At 34.2% G+C, this 21,463-nt stretch overlaps 1 long non-coding RNA gene across 18 annotated transcripts; it reads left to right on the forward strand.

The window, feature by feature from the left end:
* The first annotated feature begins 1,986 nt into the window (after nt 1-1,986).
* Nucleotides 1,987-9,659, forward strand: LOC145008820 (uncharacterized). Of its 18 annotated transcripts, XR_013663649.1 has the most exons (15): nt 1,987-2,547; nt 2,682-2,720; nt 2,805-3,000; nt 3,114-3,210; nt 3,309-3,396; nt 3,469-3,562; nt 3,661-3,750; nt 4,158-4,466; nt 4,629-4,781; nt 4,999-5,207; nt 5,345-6,270; nt 6,923-7,028; nt 8,419-8,505; nt 8,590-8,656; nt 9,645-9,659. It is a non-coding gene; the product is annotated as an uncharacterized LOC145008820 (long non-coding RNA). The 18 variants fall into 18 exon arrangements; XR_013663647.1 differs by lacking the exon at nt 9,645-9,659 and having other exon boundaries at nt 8,590-9,242; XR_013663650.1 differs by lacking the exons at nt 8,419-8,505; nt 8,590-8,656; nt 9,645-9,659 and having other exon boundaries at nt 1,988-2,547; nt 5,345-5,453; nt 5,534-5,563; nt 5,640-6,270; nt 6,923-7,382.
* Nucleotides 9,660-21,463: the final 11,804 nt, after the last annotated feature.

Raw genomic sequence — 21,463 nt, forward strand, 5'->3', positions numbered from 1 at the left:
GTTGTTGTGCGGTAGTGATTTGTAGATCTATATATCTACCTGTAATTTTTGTTTTATCATCTAGTGGAGTTCCCTAGAGACTGTATGTGGTCATGTAGGATAGCCTAAGAACTCTTGATTTAGGCTTTCTTGCCTATTCCTAATTTGGTTGTGGCTCTAGAGTAGGATCATCTATTCTGGTGGTTATCTCACCTCTGGTTACTTATGGTTACACATTTCATGGAGGTTAGTTGGTAGCGAGAATATATGTTGTGAGAAGACTAGTAGGTAGTACTGATCTGTATGATTGTTGTTTGCCTATATTATGTGCCCGCTTGATCCTTGATTGTTTATATGTTGACATATCGTGGTAGTGGGTTGAGGCGGTCCTGTTTTATGCTGTAGACCATGATACCCAGTTCAAACCAGTTGTAAGACGAAGGCGTGAAGACACGGGAGGAGCGGTTGGGTTGAGGCGGTAGGCCAACAAACCCTTGCCATTTCAGTCCGAGGACTGATTGGCCCTAGGCATTCCTACCAGAAGGTTGTGGGCTGTTATGCATGATTGTATATTTAGCGTATGGGGTATTTTAGGGGAAAATCATTATGTTTTATGCTTACCCAGTTGTTTATTATTTCAGATATCATCGGTAGTCATAGGAAGGCGAAGACGTGACTGTACAAATTCATTAACAACAATAAGGATTCCACGTTTTAATATTACTCTAATTTTCAATAAATATATTTGGAATAAACGAATTTAGTCATAACAGATTTCTAATTGGCTAGCTTTACTTTTAAAAAAATTGTTGAAAATCAAATGTTACAAATACGAACATGAAAATCGGTGATGGTGGTAGGTGCATAACATTTTGAAAATCGACCACACAAAGATATAAATAACCTCCTTTACCTTTTCAATATATCGTATTTAAAATAAATGATTTTTTTTGGAGACTATTCATTTTTTTCCAACTTAAATGTGAATATATCAATTTTGTAAATGGCAAAAACATTTTAAAAAATAAAATCATGCTTTAGGAAAAAAAATACTTTAGAAATTTTTTCATGCAAATATTGAAAGTTTTAAAACAACATGTAGGCATTCTAATAGGCAAAAACCATTTGTATCATATTAATAATTATTATTTCTAATACAAATCGAATCCCTATACTAATAAAAAAATATTTTTAATATTCTTATAACATTTGTCACTCTAATATAAGTTCTCATTAATATTTTGCTACATGTCTCGAAGACATATTAGACAAACCACTATTATAATTAATGACGATAATGTTTTCAAATAATAGAATTTAATCTTTTTAAAGAAAAGTTTATTTTTTTAACTATATTTTAAATTTACATTTATAATTTTTTTAGAACGGTAAATCTACATTATTCCTAAACTACTCCTAATATTATCTAAGTCTCCAATGGGACTTGAATCCTCAACATCTATGAGAGAGATCAACATCCGGTACCGCTAGGTTAGAAGCCCTTTGGTTTGATTTTTTATAAATAATATTAAAATTTTGGTATATATCTCTTAATTAATAATTTATTTAAAATTATTTACTTAAAATAATTGATTAATAAGTATGAAAATTTACTATGAAAATTTAATTAATTTCAGGTTATAAACTAATAAATAAATAGAAATTAAATATTCTTTTAGGTTTTATTCCTATAAATCCTTACACTCATTTAAATGATAACATGTTTCATATTAGTATTTTGAAATATCAATAAATTTTATTAAATAATTATTAAATATTATACATGTCACCATTTAGTTGAATAACAAAATATAAAAAAATAATAAAATTTTCATAAATAAATAAACATATAAAGAAAAAAATCCTATAGTTGTGGCTTTATTATATATACTATTAATCCCTAAAAGGTGATGAACAGAAAAGTTTTGGAATTTAGATTTCTGCCACATATTTCTCTCCGTTTTATACATTTGCCACAATAATTTTTTAATGCTACACTTACCTCCTTCGTTATCATATCTTTTGTCATCCTTATCTTCTTACCGCCTTGCCGACCTTTAGACGAATAGTATTTGTTGCAGTTACCGATTCCCACCTTGCCTCCTCCTCTTCCAGTAGTTTTCCTTTCGCTTCTATAACTATCTTCCCTGACCTGACCTGCACAAAACTTTTCGTTCTCTCTTCGCTGCTCCGTTGGTCCCTTCGTACGAAGAAGGTGGATCTACAAGGTTTGTGGTGGTTTCTGTCAACATGGCTTATCTTCCACTCGCCACCATCGCCTTCCAATGGGATGGCATGCCTTCTCCTGCTTTCCTTTTATCTCTATTTCTTCTCAATTCCTTCTTACTTCCGTCCGTCTAATTTCGTTTCTCATCGCTCTGCAAAATATGGAATACCGCCATACGGATTGCCACTTCACTACCTCTTTCTTACCCAATAACAAAATCCGGTGTTTGAAATCTGACCATATCGTTCTGAGCTTCGATTAGTTGCTGATGGAATGTCGTCTTCAAAGCTTGCAACAAAAGACCTGACGGACCCGACAGTGGAGCTTGTGTCGTATACTTTGTAGGTACCTTCCTCTGATAACTTCTTATAAATTCACTAATTTTCTTTTCTTAAAACCTAATTACGCTCTATTTCCACTTTTCCACTTAATTTGAAGATATTGAACATGTTGAATTTGGATTTTGTTTTCGCAGGATTTGCAAAAAGAAGGTTTGAGAAAGAAAGCAGATCATGTAAGCCTCGTCATGCCTTCCCCCTCTTCTGTATTGTTATTTTTAACCTTTCTTGATATAAAGAAATAAATTTTTGAATTATAGGCCATCTATGTTGTAAAGAAGCGATAATTGGAATGTCTAAACAAGAACTGATACATTGTTCAAAGAATTTGTTATTACTTGTAATTGTATTTCGTTATGTATACCACGTGTTCGATAAAATGCCCAACTCAAGTTTTTTTTAAAGATGAGGTGATTAGGAGAGCCAATGTGTTGTAAGACGCTGCCAAATATGGAGGTACCATTGCTTTTTCCTCCTTTCCTCTTCTTTGTATATGTTTTGATTTCAGTGAACTGTATTATTTGAGATAATCATCGAATTGTTGTTTAATTTCTCTTTTACAAAAGTAGTGTTAGGTAGATTTGGCCAGACTCCCCCTATGTTGTTGTGTGGTGAGCGGAACAAAAAAATAGGACATGGCAGTGGTGGTGAACACTGGAGAAAATTGTAAGGTCTCCATGTCAATTTAAGATTCCTACATACCTATGTTTCTGGTGACACTTAATTAAGTGTCTATTAATTTTGATATCTTTGATATTTTACAGGCATAAAATAGCCCCCTTAATGGTGGGATGCAGGAGAGAGGGTATAGAATCTCTCGCACATTTTACAATCTCCATTTTTGCTAATAAGGTTATGTATTGACTTATATCACATGTAATTCATTTCTTACTTTTCTTCTTCTTTAATTTCATTTTGTTTCAGGTGTATGTCGACTACATGAGTAGCTCCGACAACAAAGAGCTGGATCAGATTTTCACCTGAAACTATCAAATCCTGACTTCTTTTCATAACGGAAGTTAGTCTTAATCGTTTCATTTCTTTCTCTCATCTTTTTCGCGAATAGGGTTTTTGAAATAATTTGGAGTTTTTACTTTTTTTTTTTTTGTGTTGAAGAAGCAAAAGCTTCTCACTTGTATAGTTATAAACATGGTTTTAAAGGGTTTGCGCCTTAGTTAAATGACGATCAAGCCCTTCAAATTTCGAGTAAGTTCAAGAAATTTTTACCCTCTTACTGTTTTATTGGAATTCCTAATTTTTATTGTCAGGTATTGAATTTGCGCAGCCTGACAAGCCCTATATAAGTTATAACATGACATGTTTGCTACTAGACCTACCAAATACAACTGATGCTTACTGTTTTCTTTAGGGCAGTTTGATCATTTCCATATGTCTCCTAAGGTTGCAGCAAATTCAGTGACATATACAATGAAGATTTTTTTTATAAAAACATTATTCAACATTTTTTTTTCATAAAATTCAAAAATGTGAAATTTCAGAGGTTCTTTTTGAAGAAGAAAGTAATTGTATCTTTGTTATCAAAGAAGAGAGAACTTCATGAAGTTTAAAGCTCCAAGAAAATTTACTAAACAATTGCTGGTTGTTGATGCCAGGGATTACAAGATGCCTGATAATGATGTCGAGTAATTCCCAGTCACCTCCGGAATGAGTGTTTCCAGCAGTGGATCTTTGACAACTCCATTTTCAGAAGCATCCAGGAGTGGAATGGTGCAACCATTGGTTTCTCCTTTAAGTAGTAGAATGGTATTACCACAAGTTGCCAAAACCAGTGAAAGTGTTGGTGGTGGGGAGAGTAGTGAGGGTGGTGGTGTGACAGGGAGGGTGTTTTATCACCTTCTGGAGTTCCTGGAATACAATGGCGATCTGGAATTGGAAATCCATTCCAAAGTCAACATGAAGGGGTATGTTTTACTCTGTTTTGTCCATATGTGATTGCCATGCCTAATATGATGGAATCGATGTGGGAATGGAATGGCTCATTCCATTGGAAGTATTATTATCTTATGATTAACATAGTTTAATAGTATGTTCTTATGTCATCTTTTTTTTTTTTTTTTTAACAGATTATAGTTCATGTCCATACTCCCCAAGCCATACATTTTTTACGTGTTGTACCCTGCCAAAAGATGTATTTTAAATCAGATGATGTTCATCTTACAGAAATACTTTGCAGTTTGCATGCTATGTGTGGAATTGCAAGAATCGAAGGGATTGAAGTAAGTAAAAACATCTTTAATTTTCATTAGTTTCCTTCATAAAAAATAAAATATTATGGGTATGATCTTAATTATATACTACTTGACTTCAGATACATACAGGGTGGATAATTTACGAAGTTTGTTTCATAATTTTCTTAAAATCTACAAGATGGAAACAAAATTAGTTCTTTTTTTAATGAGGAAAAGTGTAAACCTTTTATTTGTATTTATACAGGAAGTTAGAAGAAGAGGTGTTAAATTTCCGATTACCGGGATTCCGGAAACTATCGATAATGGCTTTCCGACAACTATGGTTGCGTAGTTGATATATTTCAGTTGCTTTAACATATCAACCGTCTTTCGTCTTTCTATCTTCACGGTTTGATTTCAGATCACTAATTAAATATTAATGGATGCTATTCAATCAGGGATGGAAGAATGTAGGTATTTCTTTTATTTAGCTTCAATTTGGTGGTGAAGTTTTCTTTTTATTATCAAATTTACAGCTACATCTGTTGTTTTATATGTCATTGTTTTTTGGCTCAACATTTTTTACCTGCGGCTTTACAATCCGACCTCAGCACATCAGCACAAACTTCTTACATGCGTGGCTTGGACTCCAATTGCACCCGGCATCTTTATGCCCGTGACCAGCAGGTGGTTCGAATGATGTATGATCTTCACAAGAAGGTACAAATGCATGCTACCTTCTCCATCTTATAAGACTTTTTGTTGTTGTTAACTTCTATCTAATCTTCTTTCATGTTCAGTTATACAAATATATCATGTTAGACCACTCGGTAAGTTTTTGAAATGGTATTATACTCATTCTTTATCAAGAAAGAAGCATTAAATTGGTTAATTTTATAATTGCAGAATTATAGTAAAGTATAGCCAACAAGCTATTTCGAGGCTATGTAACCTTATCATAAATGAAGCCAATCAATTTATTATTTCTTGTATATTGTAATCGTTACGACAAATAGCACATAGGAAAAAGAATCAACAAAATGTGAGTTGCTATTAACATTTTATAAGTTTTCAAAGTTGAGGAAATATTATACACAAAGCTGGAAATGGAAAATTTTTCATAGGGTGGAAATTTAAAATAGTTGCCATCTTTAGAGCCGCATAACTGAAGTTATATATATATATATATATATATCCAGATCTGTTCATTCTCGACTCAAACATGCCGTCGAATGCAAGAGGAAGGTGCAGCAAGTCAGCAACTTAATTTACAACTGTTTAAAGTTGGTTGTTTGGTATGTTTTTGTGCTGTCAAAAACTAATATTATAAGTTCTGTTGATTTTTTGTATTTAATTGATGCAAACATGATTGTTAAGAACAGTGAAAACTGTGATTTTTAATGTTTGCAATTCATAACGGAGGCCATACTAGATGACATGAACAAATTGTTTGAGATTCCTGCTTCAAATATTCAAGGAAGGAATGGAACTGTTCATTTAATTGCGAGATGGAATGGAATGGACCATTTTGTTTTTGGTATTTTGTTAATTTTTCATTATTTACTGACTAAATGTTTTTTTTTTCATTTTCTCATTAAAATGTAGAAATTAGTTCCAGCTTTCTGTTTCCAAACATAGTAGCACCAACGGCACCACTACCTCTAATACATTTCTATGTTTTTTTTACCAAAAGCCTTTACGTGCATTTTCCGTTTTTAAGTGTTAAATGCACTAACATAGCAATATACTTCGACTTTCCACCTTTTTTCTGTTTTTTGAAAATTGTTTTGATTTTTTACCAATAACCAACAATGCATAGCAACTTACTTTGAATTTACATTTTTTTTTGTTTTTTGATTTTGCAATTTATTTCATTATTATCAAAAACCAAAGTACAATGCTATTTGGTGCATTTTTCCATAGTTTGGTGGTAAATGCAGTAAATAGCAATGTACTCTGATTTTACACTTTTTTTCCCTGTTTTTTACATTTTTTTTTTGATTTTTTTTACCAAAAAAAAAGGCATTCCCATTACGTGCATTTTCCATTTTCAGGTGTTAAATGCACTAAAATAGCAATGTATTTTGAATTCACAATTTTTTTTTTCTGTTTTTTGGCAATATGTTCTTCATCCACCGCTAGTGTGTAATCTCTCAAATAATTGTAACCTGCTGCTTCATCTTGCCCAGTATGCAATTACAAGAGGCATCATCAAACCTTTTTGGTTATTGTGCACTGCCTAGAAGACACGGAGAAAAGTCGACGTTATTGCTTCATTGAATACGTACTCCTCAAGTATCTCTTTTACCCTTCTTATTTATAAATTATAATATATATTCTTCAATTCGATGGTTTTCTATAACCCAATGATTCAATAGTTGAATCTTCTCTTCTTCTGTTGTTGCATGATATAATAGCTTGCTAAGGAGAGGACTATTGCATGCAAATTTAGTTTATTGTTATGTGGTAATGTTATATAGTGAAGACGAATATTTAATTTCTTTTTCTACTAAAAATCTTGATAAATAATCTGCTGTGTATGTATTTTATTGTTTTTTTACTTAATATGGACTAAAATGAATGACTTAATAGGTTAAGCCAAAAACTCAGTGTAATGTATTAAGATACTATGCATTTACCTATTTCTCCTGTTTTTTTTCTCCCAACTCCACTCACGTTAAAATTGACCGATATTATGACATTTGGTTTATGGAATGCAAAGGTAAATTGGTCATTTGGTCACATTTACATGGTTTCCAAGGACATAAGTTGTACCCAAGTCGCACATTCTACTCTCTTTTGCAGCCACATCAGAACTCTCTTATCTTACATGCATTAACTCATATAAGCACCTGAAAGGAAAAAGAAACACAGCGCCAACGGCGCACCTAATTCCATCTAGTTAGAGATAAGTTGTTGATAAATAGACTATCCATATGCAATGGTTTAGGTTCAGATAGATTTAAGCTTTAAACATTAAACAAATCAACGTAAAATGTCACATGCAATGATTATACTTAAAATAATTTAAGCTTAAAAAACGTTGAGAAGAAAGATGCAATGGTTATCAAAAGAGGTGAAGATTCTTCCTTTCTTTTAACTGTTTTATACACAAAAAAATGTAGTGAGGCGGCATCAAAGAGTATCAAGAAAACTTACTTCGCGATAAGAGATAAATATGATCTCAAACTTCTCGTTTTTAGTTACTCCACAAGTGACGAAAGTGGACTCTATATGATACCTTCGTGATTGAGGAAAGTGATAATGTCGTAACTCAAACGGTTTATTTTAGGATAATACTGATAAGACATCTATTTTTTAGATATTAATTTACTAGTGTGAAACCGTATACTATACCGTTGATTAAAAAAATCATATCTATTCTATCCTTTCTAATAAATGAATCTTAAATTGCCATGTGTAAACTTTTTAATACCTTAAAATGTAACGTGTCCTCTTTATATTCTCCTGCCTTTTGGTTTCCCGCGTACTCCAATTTCATCCATATTATTATGCAAGATTATATCATAATTTGAAATTGATTCTATCAATCACCGTGATTGTAGCATAATTATACGACTTTTCATCTACTAATCAAATTTATACGTTCCTATTTTCTCTCAATCCCTAATCTACATTCAAATTTAAAATCATCTACACTTTTTTCTTGCTCTACACTAATCAGAGTCAAATCCCCACTGGCATCTCTCTTTCTTCAAACATGAACATGATGCTTAAAATCGAAAGCTCACTTCCCATGGTTATATTTGAGGTTAGCTAACTTTATTTCTTTTGTCTATGATTTCAATTTTTATTTATTTATTATTTTTTTTTTTATGATTTTGGTTTTTTGAAGGTGTCCCAATGAACCATAGGTGAAAGCGTTTTCAAGAATTTTGGGAATTCTTTCATAAAATTTTGAGGTTTGATTACTGTACTTTACATGTATACGAAAGTTTGTGTTCAAGCTCTTATTATTATTATTTTTTTAAATTTCCCTTTCAGTGTTCAAGCTTTTTTATTTTATTTTTGTTTTTTACGGTCATGGATTTTCATTTACCAACCAAGTATCTGATCATTTGCTTTCTTGATGAGAATGAGGGGCACATCGATTACATATAATCCATCTGAAGCCGTTTGATTTTAACATTGTTAATAAAGATATTCTACGCTTACTCTTCTTGAAGCCAAAAGGTTTTTTTAGAGCCATAATTTTGATTTTGATTTAATTGTCAACATTGTGAACGCTAAAGATATATCCCACCCTTCTCTCTCTATGAAACCTCTTATACATGTTTGAATTTTATGGGTTTAAAATTTCAAGAAAGATGATGGTTAAAGACCTTGGAATCAAGGAGATTGTAAATGAGATTTGTGGTGACCTGAAAATGTGAGGGTCAAATGAACGACTTTATGTTGGGTATTATCCATAAAGTTATGTCTAAGATTACAGAATAGTGATTTTCAATTGCTTATATATGTCAGTTTGTGTAACTGTGATTCTTAAACCAAACTTGAAGAGAAAAATTCATTTACTTAATCCTATAAGTTAATTTGTAATGTAAAGCTAACAAGCATATTTTCATATAGGGATGTATTGATGGGTCGGATGAGAAAGGTTGATTAGATTGTGTGATTCCAAATTAAATTTTTTTATCACTTTAGCTACCCTTGATGGTGAAAAGGTCGAATGATTTTTTTGGATATAATATGTAATGGCACTCAAGGTAAGGTTCAAAGAATATAACAAACATCCCATGTTGAAACTATTATCAGTTTAACACCCAAGCCTCACAACTATTTGGTTTAGCTTAGAAATCAAAAGAGGGAATGTCTAAATCATTTCATCTACTTTTTATTAATTAGTTTACCATTCTGCAGAATATTTGAACATCTAATTTTCTTCTATAGGTATTCACGCTCTCTATTAAGAAACCTTTTATCACAACTGATAAATACAGGGGGAGGCCGAAAGGGTATTGGTAAAGGAAAAGGCGTTGTGTTTATATTAATTAGGTAGTGGCATAGGGTTAAAATTATACATTGTTGTCGCAAAACTTCTTTAGTGTATATGGCTAGGGGGGTGTGTTTCAATTTGTGCTTTACTTTTTATAATTTGTTAGTGTAGTCACAACAGATTGGTTTGTTTGAAATGGCATTAGACTAAAAAAAATCCTATAGAAGAAGATTAAAGGAATATCAAACAATCATACTTCACACAATGTTTCATTGATGTTTAAAGGTTTTCAGTTTTTTGGGGTAACACTGCAATGACTGGATCCTAATGATATTTCATTGACGTTATGATCACAAGTTTTTTATGCAAATTTACCTGTGGTGTTCAATAGCTTTCAACATGAAGTTTTGAAGTCCATCAAAATACATGGCTATACAAAATGTTTCAAATTTCTCAGAAAAGAGATAAGCTCAAGTGGCAAGAGCCATTAACTCATTCATACTTTTTTTTTTCACCCGTTTTGATGTTTGGTCTCCTAATACCTAAGGTATAATGTTATTGTTGGTTTTCCCATGAAAGTACAATATTATTTCTGGTTTACCTAAGAAATTAAAATGTTATTTTTGGTTTACTCATTGATTACAAGCATATCTTTTGTAGTAAAGCTCCTGAAAATTACGTTGCTATTGGTGCCTAAAGTTTTCTAAAATCAAAGATCAAGTTCTGTACAAGGTGGTTCAAGCATCTTGCTTCCATTACAAGTCAAACTTTAATTGGTGTGTGACTTTTCAGCATTCTAATTTTTCATTTAATGAATTATAATTCAGTTAAAATTGGTGAAGTTAATATTTTAATTGTATATGCACTATTTTCCAACCACTACCTGGTCTGTAAATATAATAATAAAACTGTTATTCAAAAAAATAATATTATAAATATCATCGAAACTTTGGATTTTTTTTGTCGAAACCTATATGCTCTTTTTCTCCTCTTTGTATCAATTTATTATTATGATATATTACCTTTTAATTTAAGTATTTAGTAATATGTATTAGAGTTCATATAAAATTATTGCCATGCAATTTTTAGGTTATTTGGTATAAAATTATATTGCCATGCAAATTATTTTGTTAACACTTTTAATCTTTTAAAAATTCTTAATTTTATTAATTTTTGGGTTATTTGGTATGAAAATGGTAAATTATTTATTAACTACCAATAGTTTTTGGGTTACTTGTATCATAATTTGTTGTGTTAATTTTAAAGGTTATATGCAAATATTTGTTTGCCAATGATTAGATAAAATATTTTTTATTATATAATTTTTTTTATTGTCAACCGTGTTCCACACGGGTTATAACCTAATATAAAGATATAGATTTATATATATTTTTTAAAGAAAACATTAAATATTAAAGTGTAAACATCAAGTATTATTTAAAATATATATATACAAACAAAATGATGAATAACTAAATAATTTAATTTATATTAATAAAACAAACTATAGAAAAATAATTATATTTTGACTACATAATTTTTTTTTTGTTTATCAATAAAAAACAACAAGGTTTGATTATTTTTTTATATAGACCATTTTGCCTAAAATAACAATGAACTTAAAAAAAACATATCAATTTTGAATTATATATATTGAAGGAACATATTAAAATTTGAAAATATATGGAAACAAATTAATGACATATTAATTACATTCTATAATTTAAAAATTAGATAGTTAATTAAGAAAATAAAAAATTACCACAAAATAACAATTAGAAATTAATTTCTATGAATTAACTACAAAATTACATGTATCAAAATGCATACGAAATTAACAAGTGACAATTTTTTTTTTATTTATTAGGAAGGAAAAATCAAATAGTTTTTTTTTATTGAAAATATATATTTTTGTAGTTGGCATTTACATTTGACTGCCTAAGATTCAACAAAGATTTCAGCAAAATATATTTTGGCAATTTACAATTTAAGCCTTGTGAAATACAAAATGACAACTTTAGCTTTTAAATCAAACTCATCGCATTTCATACACTTTTCAATCCTGACCACATAATATTGATAATAATTATATACACTTTAACTTTTCTTTTCTTTTAGTGTAAATTGTTATTTTTACCGTCATAAATTTCAATTACATTTCGATTGAGCAACCACTAACCATTTTTTGAAGACTATGTGTTTAATAAGAATTAAATTGATTATATCGAAACTTGTTCATAATCAACCACTAACCTTTTGTTTAAAAAAATTTCTTAATTTATAAGCGAATAACACAATTAACATTAAACAAACCAAAATAAAGATAAATAATATATTCTCAATCTGAAATCAACTTTTAAAGTACTTACCATAATGCCGCCACCTTCAACGCCATCGGTGGTCCAATGGTAGTATACCGACGAGTATACAGATGAGTGTCAAGAATAGAGTGTTCCGGCGATGAGAGTGAAAGTGAAGAGTGGAAAGTTATGTCGAGAATTTGAGGTTCCATCTGTTGGATAAGGTGTCTAAGTCTATAACTATTTCTGGTATGTACTTGACCCGACCCGACATGGTCCATTTGGGTTGCATGGCACCATGCAATTGGATAGACTAAATGAGAGAAATAACACTTGTGGTTTATTAATATATTATAAGTTCTAATATATCAATAATATTATTTAATTAGTTTGATCAAGAATTAATTTAGAATTAATTAAATGATCAAAGATAACTAATTAAATATATGAGTTGATTATGTAAATCATACATACTTGTATAGTGAGCTAAGAGGCTCCATTAATTATCAAATTGGGTTCCACCCATAAGATGCTCCATGGGAGTTACAAACCCATGGGTCATGAAAATGAAGAGTCATGACACATTAGGGTTTACATGGTGTAACCGTAGATGTGTCAACACTATATAAGGATCATATTCTCCACCAAAATCGGGGACAAACATGAACAAGTGAGGGCTAGGTTGATTTTTGCAAGTGTAAGATTCTCTGAAATGTTTACTCCTTTGCATTTGGTGTTTTATTAAACATTTGAGGCATCACACTTGGGGTGCTAGGCTCACAAGGTTTCAAGGATCACAAGCAATAACAAGGTAAGTTGTTCTATTTCCATTAAAGTTAAATATTGTTCCCCATGTATGCTAGATAGGAATATAACCTTGGAATTCAACTTTGCATGATAATTAGACAAACATAGATCCAAGGTTATTAGGGTTGCAGTACACTTAGGAAGTGTTAGAATGCTCAAAACCCATCAGTGGTATCAGAGCCTAGGCTTGTTTGTTATTTTTTTTTGCAAACTGTTGTAAAAAAATCTTTTTTCTATTTTCTGCTCGTATGAACTCGCCGAGTCCATGGGGGGGACTCGACGAGTCCATGTGCAAATGCAAGCTACTCGTCGAGTTTGTTCTTGCACTCGACGAGTAGAGGCTGCAGTTTTCAGAAATTCGACCTTTGTTGCTGGAAATGGACTAGATACATTACCCTAAACTGTTTTGGTACTTGAAAACTTGTTTTAGATGGTGTAATGTTTATGCTAATCCATTTGCAACGACAACAATCAAAATTACAACTTTTTTAAGCGTAATTTTTGATTCTTGAAATGTTCATATTCATGTTCTTGAACTTATGAAGATTAGATGATCATAGGAATTATTTGTAACCTTTATGGTAGTTTAATTCATGATCATAATGTGTTTTAATGGAGTCCATAACTTGTCCTCAAGTTATGGAAAACCAAAAGTCACACTTTTATTAATGCCATTAAAAGAACACAAGAGTTATAAAAAATGAAGAGTCTTCATTTTTACGACTCAATTAATTCATAAGTTACAAGAAATGAAAAGTTGTGAAAGTTTACAAAACTTTTCCTCAAGTTTTGGAACAAGTAAAGTCTTAATTAAAAACTTTAGTTCCAACCCTTAGAATTTTAAAAGTTAAAATTCAACCCTTATACTTTATAATATTATAAGTTAATTATATATATATATATATATATATATATATATATATATATATATATATATATATATATATATATATATATATATATATATGCGTGTGTGTGTGTAAGATCAAGTCGTCTTACTGCTAGCTCGCCTCATTCACGAAGCCGTTCTATTAGAGGGGTATAAGGTCGTTGCCTATAAAATGGCAACTTAATGGGTGTCCATTCTCACTCACCGCTTCCTTGATTGGTGGAGGGTCGTTAGCCGAACGGGTAAGACAAGGACTTAAAAATTCTCATTAAAAGTATGATGAATATTATAAAGTAACTAAATGTTTTATTAAATTCTCAATCTTAGTTACTTTAGGTAAAATGTGAAAAAGGTGCTAACCATGAAATTACACTTTACACTTTGTTTAAGTAGTTGGTGGAGCATGTGTTGTTAACCAGCACATTAACTTGGACTTAACAAGGTAGGTAAAGGGTGACTTTAGGTTTATCATACTATCGATGGAGCGTGTGTGGTTTACAGGCACATCGACTGAATGATAAAATTTAAGGGTGCCAAGTGATTTGCATGGTTACTTCACACCTTGTTTTGTGATCCTCGGTATCCCAGTCACAAAACCTGGAGGGCACACTAGAGATTGAAACATGCTATTGAAAGGTTCAATGATTCTCAAAGAATCTAGGAATTTCTAATAATCAATTAAAAAAACCTAATATCTATATTTCGTTTTTAATGGTGGAAAATGGTGAATCGTCATTCACTTACCTTTCAAATATGCTATAGCTTGGATTACGGCATACCTCTTCTAGGTTATAATATATTGTGACTAGATCCTAGCCTTAATATTACATTTGGGTGTTTTATTAAGGACTCTCTTAATATCTAAACTAATCTTGTCCTCTTCATTCAGATGTCATCAAACAACCCTGCTTCTGGCTCTAATCCTAATAGCTCCTTTACCCTTATGAACTTCTGTGGGAATGTCACTTTTGATGGATCCAACTTCAATGAATGGATCAGAAACATCAGGATGATTACCCACTACAAGGACAAAGAATATGTCCTTGATAAGAAGCTTAAGGAGATTGATGAGACCACTACAACTCCTCAGGAGATCGCTGACTTCCAGGTACATGAAAGGGATGCTACCAAAGTGGCATGCATCATGTTGGCCAACATGACAACGGAACTCCAAAATTCCTATGAGGACTTTTACACTTTTGAAATGCACCTAGATCTGATGGAAAGATACCATCAAAGTGCATGACAAGAGAGGTATGAAATCATATACTCCATGATAACAACCTTGATGAAGAACGGAGAGTTTGTCACAAGCCACATGCAGAAAATGCAAAGGTATGTGGATTGGTTGTTGAAGCTTAATGTGAACTTCCTTGAGGAGCTTGCAATAGATATCATTTTACACTCCTTACCATCGTGCTATGATCAATTCCGCATGACATGTCACATGAATGAGGAAGATGTCACACTCAGCAAACTTCAGGGACTTCTTAAGACCACAGAAAAAGGTCTTAAGGGGAAGTCAGCTGTTAACACTCCTACTCCAAACTCCGTCTCGGTTTTGGCAATCGGGAAAAGTCGAGGGAAGAAGAGGAAGAGCTCTTCGAAGGGTACCAAGGCTAGGAAACTTTATGGCTTCTCTTCAAGTGGAACAAAGAAAGGTTTCGTGCTCCTTCTTCTAACCCAAAAGAGGCTGAATGCTTCTATTGCCATGAAAGGTTACATTGGAAGCGGAACCACCCAAAGTACCAACAAGATGTGAAGGATGGGAAAGTTAAACCCAACCATGCATGTATTTAAACTATCTTATCTAATAACTCACCCCATTCTAACTCTTGGGTCCTTGATACCGGTTGTGGTATTCATATCTGTTCTGATTTGCATGGACTAAGAAGTAGTGAGAATGTGGACCAAGGAAGAATAAACTTAATCATGAGGAATAGGAAAGCTTTACCTGTCACCAAGATTGGAGTTTATACTTTATCGCTAAGTAGTGGGTTTAATTTAGATTTGAAGAAATGTTGTTATTCGCCAGAAATGGCAAGAAATATAATTTCCTTTCATGCATTGTATAAACAAGGTTTCACCTTTTCATTCGATAATGAAGTTGGTTCGATTACTGCTTTCTTTAATAATGTTCTTTATTTTAAAGCATTCCCTTGTGATGGTGTGTATGAAACTGTATCCGTGGTTGATAACTTAGGAAATAATGTATTGGGTATTGATTTTGTTAATGATAATAACTTGGATAAAGCATCACTATAGCACTGTCGTATTGGACATATAAGCAAGAAACGCATAGGCCAACTCCAAGAGGATGGAGTCTTGGAGTCATTTAACCTTAAGTCAGATGATAGTTGCGAATCATGCTTACTTGGAAAAATGACAAAGCCACCCTTCACAGGTTCTTGTGAGATAGGTGAAGGTTTGTTGGATCTTGTACATACGGATGTGTGTGGGCCCTTCAAACATGACACAAGGGATGCTAATTGTTATTATTTGACTTTTACTGATGATTACAATAGATATGGATATGTCTACTTAATCAAGCATAAGTCAGAGACTTTCGAAAGGTTTAAAGAGTTTAAACAGGAAGTCGAGAATCAATTGGGCAGGAACATTAAGATGCTTCGATCCGATCGAGGTCGTGAGTATCTTAGTTCAAAGTTCCTCGACTGTCTTAGGGAATGTGGGATTGTATCACAATTGACACCTCCCAGGACACCGCAGTTGACTGGTGTGACTGAGAGGTGTAATCAGACCTTGTTGGACATGGTTCGTTCCATGATGAGTTAAGCTTCGCTACCAATCTCATTTTAAGGGTATGCCTTAGAGACTGCCGCCTATATCCTTAATCTGGCCCTACAAAGAAAGTTGCCAAAACTCCTCATGAGATGTGGACTGGTAAAGTACCCAAACTAGACCACATCAAGATTTGGGGTTGCGAGGCTTTCGTGAGATGTGAGACTCATGATAAGCTCGAACCTCGAATCAAGAAGTGTATTTTCATCAGCTACCCACAACAATCCTTTGTTACCTCTTCTACAGACCTAGTGAAAATGTGGTCTTTGTAGCTAGGAGGGCATTCTTGAGAGAGAGAGAGAGAGAGAGAGAGAGAGTTCATAAGCCAATGAAACAGTGGGAGGCAAGTTGACCATGAAGAAATTCAAGAGTCAAGCAGTGAAGAAACTTCAAACCCTAGCACTCAACTTGAGGAGGAAACTCCTGTTGAGCCAATTGACATGTCTGTACCTCTGAGGCATTCCACAAGGGTTAGGAATGCACCTGAGCATTACTATGGATTCCATATTACTGCGGAAGGTGATACACTTATTAGTGATGAGACACTGATAGGTCTGGATTAACCTAACAGTTACGCAGAAGCCCTAGCAGGCCTTGAGTCAGCCAACTGGAAAGAGGCAATGGACAACGAGATACATTCCATGTATGACAATCATGTTTGGAACTTGGTTGAGAATGTACCAGGTCGTAAGACTGTAGGGGTGCAAGTGGATCTTCAAGAAGAAGACCGACATGGATGGTAATATACACACTTATAAAGCACAACTGGTTGCAATGGGTTTCTCACAAACTCTGGGAGTTAATTATGATGATACCTTTTCTCCAGTGGCCAAGATTAAGTCTATTAGGGTTCTGTTAGCCATAGCTGCATTTCATGACTATGAAATTTGGCAAATGGATGTCAAAACCGCTTTCATTAATGGAAAATTGGCTAAGGATGTTTACATGAGTCAGCCAGAGGGTTTTGTCAATACGGAGCACCCTAATAGAGTGTGTAAGCTTGAGAAATCCATTTATGGGTTAAAGCAAGCACCTCGCAGCTGGAATCTTTGCTTTGATGAGAAAGTTAAAGAGTTTGGCTATTCTAGGAGTGAAGATGAATCTTCTGTATATGTCAAGGCTAGTGGGAGTATAATTAGCTTTTTGGTATTATATGTGGATGACATACTACTCATAGGAAATGACATCCCAACTCTGCAAGAAGTTAAGTCCTAGCTTGGGAAGTGTTTCTCTATAAAGGACCTAGGAGAAGTTACCTATATTCTAGGGATAAGGATCTTGAGAGACCGGAGTAAACGACTAATTGGACTTAGTCAGAGTACCTACTTGGATAAGGTGCTGAAGAGATTCAGCATGCAGGACTCCAAGAAAGGAGAGTTACCCATCCAGAGTAACGCCAGATTGAGTAAGACACAAATCCCTAGTAATGAGGCTGAGATAGCAGAAATGAGTCGAATACCTTATGCTTTGGTTGTAGGATAGATCATGTATGCTATGATGTGTACTCGACCTGATGTAGCCTTTTCCTTGAGCATGGTTAGTAGGTATCAGGGGAACCCTGGCAAGGCACACTGGACTGCGGTAAAGAACATACTCAAGTACCTATGGAGGACTAAGGACTAGGTTCTTACCCTCGGTGGGAGTGAAGACTTGAGAGTTGTAGGGTATAGTGATGCTAGCTTTCAGACATATAGGGATAATTTTTGCTCTCAGTCAGGCTGGGTCTTTACCCTCAATGGAGGAGCAATTTCGTGGAAGAGTTCCAAGCAAGAGACAGTGGCTGATTCAACTTGCGAATCAGAGTATATAGCAGCGAGCGAGGCAGCAAAGGAGGCGATATGGCTGAACAACTTCGTTGGAGACCTTGGAGTTGTACCAGCTATTTGTGATAGTGAAAGTGATGTTTCCTTAGCCAAGGAACCAAGGGATCACGGGACATCTAGACACATCGACAGAAAATACCATTTCATCAAACATCGAATAGAAGAAGGACTCCTCGTGGCAAAGAGGGTATCATCAGATGAGAATCCAGCAGATCCCTCACGAAGGGATTGACTTGGGTTAAGCATCTTCAGCATGCTCGGAGCATAGGGATGAAGGATGATATTAGATTTAGTAGTTAGATAACCTCGAAATTTGTAAAGTGTAGTTGACATTAGATGATGAATAAAAGGTGTTTTATTTATTAGTAAAGTGTTGTTATCGCTTGTCAATCGTTTACTATATTTGTTTTGCATGTTTTGACTTCCAGAATAATTATGTTTGGTATATCATATTATTCAAACCTACACAGTCAGTCATATGTCGGAAGTAGGTTTGAATCAAGACTTTCATGATTGATTGCAAAGGTCTAAGGTGTTGGACATGGCTACAACAATCATGAGTGCTCATAAGTTTTGAGCATTGGACACAACCCACGCTCACTGGAATCACTTCATGGAATTTATCTCAAGTGATCGTGAGACGGTAATATCATATAAGTATTCAAACCTAGAGATATGATTTGCTACTTACGAGTTGGTTATGCGTTGATTGTACGTAAATGCATTGGTAACTCGATGTTATAAGACCTGCTTTTGTTTATAATTCAATGAGTGGTAGAAAAAACATATGAGTCGAAGTTTATATGTTCCTTCTTGGAATAGAAGCTGATATCTGGGCCCCTCGATGATTTTGTTTTGACCTAGGTACCGGGCTTGGTCAGAACTAAGTTGATGTGTTCAATCAAGTTCTTTGTCAAACAAATCGGAAATCGGGAAACAAACTAATGCACAATATGTAAGACACTGTTCCATGTATTTGTCCGGTTGATATCTTGAACAGAGGATTATATGATCACTTATCTTAAATGGCGTATCATCATCTTCTCAGTTCCAAGAAACCTTGAAAGAGCTACGATTGCTGATCGGTTCCTGAGGTCATACTCACAGTTATATAGTTATTAGACTTATCCAAGTGGGAGACTGTTGGATAAGGTGTCTAAGTCCATAACTATTTCTAGTATGTACTTGACCTGACCCAAGAGTTTTTAGCTACCTTGAGTGAGGTAAACCATGAGGGAAACTTTGCTTTTCGCATTTTTAGCACCCTTCACACTCTTCACGTAGACCAGTTATGTACTATCTTTCATACCCCCATCACTAGTTTATCCCAGCCCACCCCCGCTTTTGACGTACGCGAGTTTTGGTACTCCATTACTGGTTTGGAGTCTTATGATTCAGCCTCATCCGTAAAGACTAGCATCGTGCACCCTGTTCTCAAAACTGCATTGAAAATTATATACAATATTATTTATGCACAGATTGAGACTACGAACGCCAAAAAAGCTAACCTATTTCTTTTGTGGTGCATGATTACCGGTTCACATCGCTCGTATTTTGGTGATATTATCACCAAATGGTTTCATAGAGTTATCGGCATTCGCACTTGCGGTGCCATTCGCTATGGTGGTCTAATTACTGTCATTGCTCGCTCCCTCACGGAGCAATCTCCTCCCGGGTACACTTTCTTTTCGGCTGATTCCTTCCGTTTGACCCTGCAGAACCTTCGGGCTATGCACATGCTTCGTACTACCCCGGGTGGGTATGTTTGGATGCGGGGTCGCTCCACTTATTTCAAGGTCATTGGCCCTGATGTCATCGCCCTAGCAGACCCCATTAGCAACACTATGTGGGTTCTCCCATCGAACATCCCACCACCTCCTAGCATACGTAGGGCACAGCAAGTCAGACATCCACCATCTGATCGACCATGTTCGTCCACTCAGCATCCAGACTACGCGGACGCAACACCTGTTTCCTTTAGGCAGCCTGATCCCATGCAGACTGACTATTAGGATCAGCCCCCACCTACAAAGCCATCACACCCAGACCCCGACTACCCCTTCACTTACCAGCATTATCTTGACCTCCGTCAGGATATGGCTTCTCTTCAGCAGACTATGACTGGTCTCCGCTTAGATTATCAGCTTTATAGCTCTCAGGTTACAGATTATCGTGACGAGCTCTTAGGTTTCCATGACGATTTCTACACTTTCCGCGACTTCTTCCGTCTCTATGCACGCCCTTCCAACTAGTCGTCTTTCGCTCCTCCTTAAGCATTGAGGGCAATGCTTAATTTTAAGCTTGGGGAGGGGATTTCTTATCTTTTTTGTAAAAAGTTTTTATTTTGTTTTTTTTTTCTAATTAAAAAATATCCAAAAAGATTTTTCATTTATGTTTTCTTTTATTTGTCATTTTATTTCTTTCCAGTTTTTCTAAAATATTTTCATTTTCTTGCATTTTGCATTTGCATTTAAAAAAAATTAAAATTTTTTTACGAGATGATGACACTCTTTACATACGATAGCTCCATGAAGTGGGATATTGAGAATTATAAATGAAAAAAATACGAAGCAATCCGATTGTTGTTGGAAGTGTAGAATAAGTTGTCATAACGAGGGGATCCAAACACCGTGATTCGAGACCCCAACCTTAGATAATAAAAAAATAGCATACTGAAACGTTTTTTGGGCGGTAATAACAACTCTAGAATGATTTGCTTATTAATGTTTTAAAAGAATCTTTATCGGCAACTCTGAACCCACAGACCTTATTTGTTGACACGCGTTTCCTTCACGGTAACAGAGAGCTTAAGTATCAGACCCACACAGTCAAAATGAAGAAAGGGTACAATGTTATATCTAATACTCAAATCAAAGAATATCAAGCACTCAATTGAAGAAACTTCAAGAAATTCCCTCCAAAAAAAAAAAGATTGAAGAAATCAAGCTCAAAACAAAGTACAAATCAAAGTTCAATCAAGTTAAAGCCGTTCCAAAGTTATATATGGCGAATAAAAAACTGTGTGATATGATACTTGTGGCTCTCGAAAAAGTGAAAGCATAGAGCTCGGGCTCCTACGGGGGTTGGCCCTTGTTGCTTCGATGAAAGCTGATTTAGTCGTGCGGGTTCTTAAGGATGCATCGATTCTGATT

The sequence above is a fragment of the Lactuca saligna genome, chromosome 8 (genome assembly GCF_052625555.1).
Source record: "Lactuca saligna cultivar CGN05327 chromosome 8, ASM5262555v1, whole genome shotgun sequence".
Classification (NCBI taxonomy): Eukaryota; Viridiplantae; Streptophyta; class Magnoliopsida; order Asterales; family Asteraceae; genus Lactuca; species Lactuca saligna.